This window comes from Salmo trutta, chromosome 30, assembly GCF_901001165.1.
Source record: "Salmo trutta chromosome 30, fSalTru1.1, whole genome shotgun sequence".
Lineage (NCBI taxonomy): Eukaryota > Metazoa > Chordata > Actinopteri > Salmoniformes > Salmonidae > Salmo > Salmo trutta.
The window spans coordinates 3252196-3262658 of record NC_042986.1 but is presented as its reverse complement, the minus strand read 5'-3'; positions in this window follow the sequence as shown (position 1 = coordinate 3262658).

The window sequence follows — 10463 nt, the reverse complement described above, 5'->3', positions numbered from 1 at the left end:
TACAGACTAACGTTATACTAAATAAGTTAAATGTCTTAACTGTGATTAAATGTTTCACACACATAGCTACGTGTAGCTTTCTTGGACACCGGGTCTCCAAAATGTCCTACTATTCCACACCAAATAGACTGAAGGCACAGCAAAGGGCTCTTCTTGCAGGCTCTATTTCCCTATGTGGAAGCATTGCGAACCATAGGTTAGGATTTTTTACCTGGTTACTTGGACATTCAACAACACAGCAGATTTTCAGCATGTTTTGTTATTTCTGTATAACAAAATATTTACGACGAAGTTGGCTCCTTTACAGTGGGGGTCAATGGGAAAGAGTGTTTGTTTTCCCTAATTTGTGGGCGTGGTCGAGAGGAATTCCTTCTTATGACATGAATATACTCCACACCGTAGTATCCCTTGATTGTGTAGTGCTTAATATAGACTTTTGTAGTATACTGTAGTATCCCTCGATCATGTAATAATATATTACATTTGTAAAGCACTTTTCATTATACAAGAATGAGCTCAAAGTGCATAAAATAAAAATAGAGAAATAATAAAAGGGTTAATAGAGGGAATTAGGTAGGAGGATCTGATGGCATTTAGGGTTTTGTAGACAAGGAGGATAATTTTAAAGGCAATTCTTTGAGGAACAGGTGGAGATCAGCAATGACAGTACAAAAAAAAGAAATGCATGAAATGTATGCAATCACTAATGTAAGTCGCTCTGGATAAGAGCGTCTGCTAAATGACTAAAATGTAAATGTAAAATGTAATGGGGGTAATGTGGGCAGACTTTTTTGTGTGTCAGAATCCTAGCTGCACTGTTTTGGATGAGCTGTAGTTGATTAATTGAATTTGCAAGCAGGCCCCAAAGTACTACGTTCCTATAATCAATTCTGGAGAAAATGAATGCATGGATTAGCTCTTCTGCGTCAGATGTGGTGGGAGAGGGTCTTAGGCCTTAGACGTTCTTCAGGTGAAATATTGACTTTTTACAGATGTGACTAATGTGGGCATGAAGGAGAGAGCAGGGTTGATTTTTCACACCCAAATTAGAGATGACTGAGGAGAGGGGGATGATGTGGCCATCTATGGCAGGGCGGATGCTGCAGGAGTGGGTGATCTACTGCGGGGTGTCTATCACCATTGCCTCTGTCTTGCTGATGTTGATTTGGAGAAAGTTGTTCTGCATCCAAGATTTTACCTCTTCCAGACAGTTGGACAATGTTGACAGACCAGATGTTGTGTCAGGCTTTGTTTTAGTGGACACCTGTGTGTCAACTGCGTAGCAGTGGAATTGGACACTGTACTGTATGAAGATCTGGCCAAGTGGGAGCATGTAAAGCAGGAAGAGGATAGATCCTAACACCAGCCTTGTGGGACAATGCAGGTTATGGTGGAATCCTCTGATCTTGCCTCACCAAAGGTGATGTACTGCTTAGGGTTACAAAGGTAGGACATGAACCAGTTAAGGGCAGTCCCACAGATGGCAGTGTGCTCTCTGAGGCGCTGCAGTAGAATGGTGTGATTACTGTGTCAAATTCAGCACTGAGGTCCAGAAGAATCAGGATGGTGTGGGATCCTGTATCTGCATGTCATTTACAAACTTCACCAGGGCAGTTTCAGTAATGTGCATGGGCATAAGCTAGACGAGAGAGCCTCATAAAGCTGGCTAGTACTGAGGTGTGTGTGAAGCTAAGTTGCCATCTCCAGGACTTTAGATAAAAATGGGAGATTGGAAACAGGCCTATAATTTGAGAGGAGATCTTGTCAAGGGATAGTTTATTGAGCAAGGGGGTGATGACATCGATTTTTAACACTGATGGCACCTGCCCAGTGTGGAGGGACTTGTTGAACAGGTTGGTTACAAACTGGATGAGAGCAGATGAGCAAGTTTTGAGCAGTGATGTTGGAATAGGGTTGAGTGGGCGACTAGTAGTTTTCATTTTTTTAGATGATTTCTAATATGGCAGCAGGTGAGACTATAGCAAAGTCACTTAGAGGGGAGCAGATATGGTTGGGGGAGTAGGAGCCGGGTTGGAGGATACAATCTTCTTTCGGATGGTGTTGATTTTATCCTTGAAGAACTAAAATCAGTTGCATTGTTCGGTAATTGCTGTTGGAGGGCCACTGATGGTGGAAAACAAGGTCCTGGGATTTCCTAAGTCGTTGTCTATCATGGCAGAGTAGAAGGTCGAGCGGGCTGCTTTTAGTACCTTGAAATAGCAAGCATGATGGTCTTCATAAAAATACCGGTACCACAAAATAAACGGGCGTAATAACAAAACTTGGTAACAATATACCAGCCGTCAGATACAGCCTTACAATAAAACAAACACGCACACAAACATGGGGGAAACCAGAGGGTTAAATAATAAACATGTAATGGGGGAATTGAAACCAGGTGTGTAAAAACCAAAGACAAAACAAATGGAAAATTAAAAGTGGATCGGTGATGGCTAGAAGGCCGGTGACATCGACCACCGAACGCCGCTCGAACAAGGAGAGGGACCGACTCCGGCGGAAGTCGTGACGGGTACATATACTTTTTTAACTGGCCGCAGAAAGTCAGAATATGCTCTGCATAGAGGGGGAAGAGAGGGAGATGTACAGTTCTGTGTGAACTATTTTGGTTTATACATAGAATTCCTACCACCTCGCCCTCCTCGATGTGTGACCTTTTTCCGTAGGATTCCAAGTTGGAAAAGTATTTTTTTTACCTCCTTTCTCAGGGTTTGTTTAATTCTCTTGAAACTATGAAGGAATCCTCCTGAGTAAAAGATGCAAGTGTCCCCCATTTCTGTACTTTTTAGTCCTTTGTAGTCCTCAGGAGATAGTACTTGAAACACTTCAATGTAGGGTTTCAAAAGAAAACAAACAGTTACCTATACTGTGTTGATGGCAGGAAAGTCTAATTTCTTAACTGATTTCAACGTTGAGGTTCAGAATTACTATATGAATCGATCAGTACCTGATTAGCTAGTGTAAAAATCTTAAATCAATGACAATATGATAACATTTGACAAGATCACCTAGTTCTGACTCTAGGATTTTGCCTGTACTTAGTTCCATTCTGTTTCTTCTTTATCCTGAAAAACTCCCCAGTCCGTAACGATTACAAGAATACCCATAACATGATGCAGGCATTACTACGCTTGAAAATATGGAGAGTGGTACTCAGCAATGTGTTGTATTAGATTTGCCCAAAACATAATACTTTGTATTCAGAACAAAAAGTTAGGTTAACATTTTTTGCAGTATTACGTTACTGCCTTGTTGCAAACAGGATGCATGTTTTTGAATATTTGTTATTCTGTACAGGCTTCCTTTTTTTCACTCTGTCAATTTGGTTAATATTGTGGAGTAACTACAATGCTATTGATCCATCCTCAATTTTATCATATCACTGCCATTAACTGTTTTAAAGTCACCATTGGCCTCATGTAAAATCTCAGAGGTTTCCATTCCTCTCTGGCAACTGAGTTAGGAAGGATGCCTGTATCTTTGTAGTGACTGGGTGTATTGATACACCATCCAAAGTGTACTCAATAGCTTCACCATACTCAAAGGGATATTCAATGTCTGCTTTTTAAAAAAAATATTATCAAGTGGGCCAATAGGTGCCCTTCTTTGTGAAGCATTGGAAAACCTCCCTGGTTTTTGTGGTTGAATCTGTGTTTGAAATTCACTTCTCGCCAGAGGGACCTTACAGATAATTGGATGTGTGGGGTACAGAGATCATGTTAAACAATATTATTGCAAACAGTGAGACCTTGCAACTTATTATGTGATTTGTTAAAGATGAACTACGCAGAAATCACTCCTGAACTTTTTTAGTCTTGCCATAACAAAGGGGTTGAATACTTTCATTTTTATTAATTTGTAAAACTGTGGAAACCTAAATCCACTTTGACATTATGGGGTATTGTGTGTAGGCCAGTGACACAAACTCTCAATTTAATCCATTTTAAATTCAGGTTGTATGTAACAAAACAAAATGTGGAAAAGGTCAAGGAGTGTGAATACTTTCTGAAGGCACTGTGACAATATACGTTACGAAATAAATAGTAACAAAAATAACTTAAGTATTCAGACCCTTTGCTATAGACTTGAAATTGAGCTCCGGTTCATCCTGTTTCCATTGGTCATCCTTGAGGTGTTTCTACAAATCAAATCAAATTCATTTTTTGCCCTTCTTACATCAGCTGATATCTCAGTGCTGTACAGAAACCCAGCCTAAAACCCCAAACAGTAAGTAATGCAGGCTAGGAAAAACAACTTGGAGTCTACCTTTGGTAAATTCAGTTAATTGGACATGATTTGGAAAGTCACACACCTGGTCCTACAGTTGACAGTGCACGTCAGAGCAAAAACCAAGCCATGAGATTGAAGGAATTGTCTGTAGAGCTCCGAGACAGGATTGTGCCGAGGCACAGATCTGGGGAAGGGTACCAAAAAATGCCTGCAGCAATTGAAGGTCCCCAAGAAGACAATAGCCTCCATCATTCTTAAATGGAAGAAGTTTGGAACTGTTGGGGTTCGTTCCGTTTTCCTTGGTGAAATTAGCATTCAGACAATATCTTTAATTAAATCATTCAAAAACCTTTATTAATGCAATTGCAGACAGAAGTTGACAACGGAAACATAACACACATGTTTCCGAGTAAGTTCTGCAAAATAGTAAAAGTCCCAAGTTATTGTATTAAGCCCGAAGTCCAGCCCTAGTGATGTCACTGCATACGTCATTACCTTGTTTGTGTGTTATTAGTTTAGGCAGACTGTGTTTGTCTATTGTTGTAACTTAGATGAAGATCAGATCAAATGTTATGACCAATTTATGCATAAATCCAGGTAATTCTAAAGGGTTGACATATATATTTATACAGTGGGAAGAAAAAGTATCTCTATTGTCTGAACACACTGTATATACAGTATATATACACAGTGCATTCGGAAAGTATTCAGACCCCTTGACTTTTTTTCACATTTTGTTATGTTACAGCCTTATTCTAAAATGTATATATATTTTTTATCTAGAAAAATGTATTCACATTTTCTTCCCCTTTTGCCCTCAGAACAGCCTCAATTCGTAGGGGCTTGGACTCACAAGGTGTCGAAAGCATTCCATAATTCAGTGACTATCCGATGGATTATAAAAATAAAAAGCATTTGGGGTATCTTCATCTATTGTCCAACTGTTGCATTTATTAAAATAGCTTTAAAAACTTTTAACAACTTCCTCGATGACCATTGCTAGTGTTCGAGCTAAGTCTGTCTCATCTCAATGTCTGCAGTGCTGTTTGAGGCAATGTCATTTTGCTGAGTCTACCTTTAACATCAATTTGATATTTGATATATGGATCATTCTACGAAAATGGTGGCTTTCCTGTCCTGGCCTTATTCACCAGGAAAAACACTTAAAAGTGTGACCGGAAACATGACCGAATACAAACAGTGTAGCTATTCCCTCCGCAAGGCAATCAAACAAACTAAGCGTCAGTATAGAGACAAAGTGGAGTCGCAATTCAACAGCTCAGACACGAGAGGTATGTGGCAGGGTCTACAGTCAATCACGGACTACAAAAGAAAAGCCAGCCCCATCGCAGATCACGATGTCTTGCTCCCAGACAGACTAAACAACTTCTTTGCTCGCTTTGAGGACAATACAGTGCCACTGACACGGCCCGCTACCAAAACCTGTGGGCTCTCCTTCACTGCAGCCAACGTGAGTAAAACATTTAAACATGTTAACCCTCGCAAGGCTGCAGGCCCAGACGGCATCCCCGGCCGCGTCCTCAGAGCATGCGCAGACCAGCTGTCTGGTGTGTTTACGGACATATTCAATCAATCCTTATCCCGGTCTGCTGTTCCCACATGCTTCAAGAGGGCCACCATTGTTCCTGTTCCCAGGAAAGCTAAGATAACTGAACTAAATGACTACCGCCCTGTAGCACTCACTTCCATCATCATGAAGTGCTTTGAGAGACTAGTCAAGGACCATATCACCTCCACCCTACCTGACACCCTAGACCCACTCCAATTTGCTTACCGCCCCAATAGGTCCACTGACGACGCAATCGCCATCACACTGCCCTAACCCATCTGGACAAGAGGAATACCTATGTAAGAATGCTGTTCATCGATTACAGCTCAGCATTTAACACCATAGTACCCTCCAAACTCGTCATTAAGCTCGAGACCCTGGGTCTCGACCCTACCCTGTGCAACTGGGTCCTGGACTTTCTGATGGGCCGCCGCCAGGTGGTGAGGGTAGGAAACAACATCTCCACCCCACTGATCCTCAACACTGGGGCCCCACAAGGGTGCGTTCTCAGCCCTCTCTTGTACTCCCTGTTCACCCACGACTGCGTGGCCATGCACACCTCCAACTCAATCATCAAGTTTGCAGACGACACTTGATTACCAACAATGACGAGACGGCCTACAGGGTGGAGGTGAGGGCCCTCGGAGTGTGGTGTCAGGAAAATAACCTCACAATCAATGTCAACAAAACAAAGGAGATGATCGTGGACTTCAGGAAACAGCAGAGGGAGCAGCCCCCTATCTACATTGACGGGACAGTAGTGGAGAGGGTGGAAAGTTAAGTTCCTCGGCGTACACGTCACGGACAAACTGAAATGGTCCACCCACACAGACAGCGTGGTGAAGAAGGCGCAGCAGCGCCTCTTCAACCTCAGGAGGCTGAAGAAATTCGGCTTGTCACCAAAAACACTCACAAACATTTACAGATGCCCAATCGAGAGCATCCTGTCGGGCTGTATCACCGCCTGGTACGGCAGCTGCTCCGCCCATAACCGTAAGGCTCTCCAGAGGGTAGTGAGGTCTGCACAACGCATCACCGGGTGCAAACTACCTGCCCTCCAGGACACCTACAACACCCGATGTCACAGGAAGGCCAAAAAGATCATCAAGGACAACAACCACCTGAGCCACTGCCTGTTCACCCCGCTATCATCCAGAAGGCGAGGTCAGTACAGGTGCATCAAAGCGGGGACCGAGAGACTGAAAAACAGCTTCTATCTCAAGGCCATCAGACTGTTAAACAGCCATCACTAACATTGAGTGGCTGCTGCCAACATACTGACTCAACTCTAGCCACTTTAATAATGGAAAAATTGATGTAATAAATGTATCACTAGCCACTTTAAACAATGCCACTTTATATAATGTTTTCATACCCTACATTACTCATCTCATATGTATATACTGTACTCTATACCATCTACTGCATCTTGCTTATGCCGTTCGGCCATCACTCATTCATGTATTTTTATGTACATATTCGTATTCATTCTTTTACACTTGTGTGTATAAGGTAGTTGTGAAATTGTTAGGTTAGATATTACTGCATGGTCGGAACTAGAAGCACAAGCATTTCGCTACACTCGGATTAACATCTGCAAACCATGTGTATGTGTCATTATTATTAAAACATATATAAGACAGTTATATTGCAAAAAAAAATGTGACTTTTTGTATGAAATTGGCTTGTCCCTCGGGTCAGGAGTCATGGTTTAGTGACATATTTTGAGTTTAAAATTATATTTGTCTCCCTCTTTAAATGTCATAATACAAAAGCAAAGTATTATCAAATTGTATTAGTCACATGCGCCGAATACAACAACCTTACAGTGAGCCCCTAACCAACTTACTTTTGAGCCCTTAACCAGCAATGCAGTTTAAAAAAAATATGGATAAGAATAAGGGATAAAAGTAACAAGTAATTAAAGAGCAGCAGTAAAATAACTATAGCGAGACTATATACAGGGGGCACCGATACAGAGTCAATGTGCGGGGGCACCTCTTAGTTGAGGTAGTATATACATGTAGGTAGAGTTATTAAAGTGACTATGCATAGATGACAACAGAGAGTAGCAGTGGTAGCCATTTGACTAGATGTTCAGGAGTCTTATGGCTTGGGGGTAGAAGCTGTTTAGAAGCCTCTTGGACCTAGACTTGGCGCTCCGGTACCACATGCCGTGTGGTAGTAGAGAAAACAGTCTATGACTAGGGTGGCTGGAGTCTGACAATTTTTAGGGCCTTCCTCTGACACCGCCTGGTATAGAGGTCCTGGATGGCAGGAAGCTTGGCCCCAGTGATGTACTGGGCCGTTCGCACTACCCTCTTTAGTGCCTTGCGGTCAGAGGCCGAGCAGTTGCCATACCAGGGAGTGATGCAACCAGTCAGGATAGTTATTTAGTGGTCTACTTCGTTATTTAGTGGACTACTTAAAAAACAAAAATATCAAATAAATATTACAAATAATTTACGGTTAATAGCTGTCTCTCAATTTCATGTCACAGGTGTTAAAATGTATAAAAACCACCACTTTTAAAAAATGCATTATCCTTGCCAAATTCTTCCTGGGTCAAAGGTTCATTGGAGACGGGACTGTTTTGAAAAGTACATGGTGAGTGTGCACTCTCTCTTAATATGTTAATAATTTGATGATAAACTTTGTAATTTCATTCAAGGACTGAAGATGTCAATGACGTTATACAGTTTATAGTAATTATACAATTACATTATTCCAATTAAAATGATTGATAACTGCATGATTAAGTGATTTATTTACAATTTAAGAAGTGTGGTTTGAGCTACAGTGGCCGCCATCTTAGATATGCCATCTTGTCTGCAGATTTGTCACTGGTGTTATCGTCACTGGTGTTGTTCTTGCTGGTAACACCAGTGACATGACGATAACGCCAGTGACAATCAATAACACCACAAACTTTTTTTCTCAACGTAATGTTTTATAAAACATTCAACAATTATATTAAAAAAGACTTAATAGCATTTTATTACTGTTTCAATATTGTAATCACATAATATGGCTTTCCTTTTGATAGATATGGCGAAATTAGGTGCTGCTGAAAAGCAAAGACTCTACAGACAGCGCAGGGATGCTGACCCACACCGCAGAGCAGCCTACCTTAAACAAAAACCCCAGACTTAAAGGATTTAGAGAGTCAAAAAAGAAAGAGTAAAGGATCTCTCAGAAAGGGAAAAAGACAGGAGCGAAGGAAATGGCGGATCAGACAGGCAAAACAGAGAGAGATTGAGAGCAGGAACGAGTGTTGACCCTCCCCCATCCACTCCAAACAGTGAACCCGTGTCTGCAAGGTCAGAATTAAGACAATGTGTCTGTAGGAAGACATATGTACTCTGTATCTACAGAGTTACTTAAAGGGATAGTTCACCCAAATTACAGAATTACATATTGGTTTTCTTACCATGTATGCAGTCTATGGACAAGGTATAACAGCAAGCTATGCTTTTGTTTACCTGGCCACTGTTTCAAATGCTAATTATTTTGCATTTGTGACCCAAAACCAAGCATTGATTGCTGACATACCTTGTCCATAGACTGCTTACATGGTAAGGAAACCAATATGTAATTTCGTAATTCAGATCAACTATCCCTTTAAGTTGGCCTACACAATATTTGTCACATGGCACGAGAATTGATATATACTGTTTTAACAAGCTACGTAGTTTTGTGGATAGGCGTGACAGAGTAGGATTTCATGTTTGTATTATGTTGCATGCATCTTACACTGGAAATCGAATACAATTATATATCACATCTTTACAGGCAATGAATCCAAGGGCGGAGAGTGCGCAGGAGAGAAGCCCAGATAGGCAGAAGAAAACGTCAAGAGTTGCAAAAAAAACGTTGTCACCGTTTGCAGGCTAAAGATCAAGACCTTGGCAGTCCAAGAACAAAGACGAGAAGCACTCTACAAGGCTGACCGGCCTCTTCATCAATTAGAACAACTCTAAACTTGTGCGAAATCCTGGAGGGACTGCAATATAAACAGAAGAGCAACTTTTACATGGTTTGCACAGAACCTTACAAGAAGGGCTTCCAAGGGACTATGTGGAACTTTTTTTTGAGGCCAGTCACAGAAAAGGTTCTCCGGATGGAGCGGGGGGGTTCATTAAAGAGGTCAGCCGACCTCTTGGTCCGCCATGGGATAGACATAACGGATGCAATGTCTTTCTACCAGGAGTTGAGGGACTGGCAGTCAAATACAGTTGCATTATGTCAGCAAGGAAGAGGTGGAAAGAAAGGCACAGAAGATGTCTGTGGTATCTCTGGATACCATAAAAGGAACAATGGGAATGCACCAGGTTGTAAGTATCACACCTGGCATCCTAAAATATAGAGACATAAGTTGTCTGCCAGGCAGCGGAAGGCTTGTGGGATTGCCCATGTTATGGAATCCAAAAAGTCACCCTCCCGACAATGGCCGTGATCTCTCACCTCCACATCAACCAGATTTCATCGATCTAGATTCCTCAGCTCCACTTCGTCCAGATGTCATCGAGTCTCACCACAGTGGACAGTGGTGTATTGTGAACTACGGCCAACAACCATACCCTGGCATTGTAATAGAGGTTGAAGAACATAATGCCAACAAATTCTACTGGCCAAGCCCAAGAGA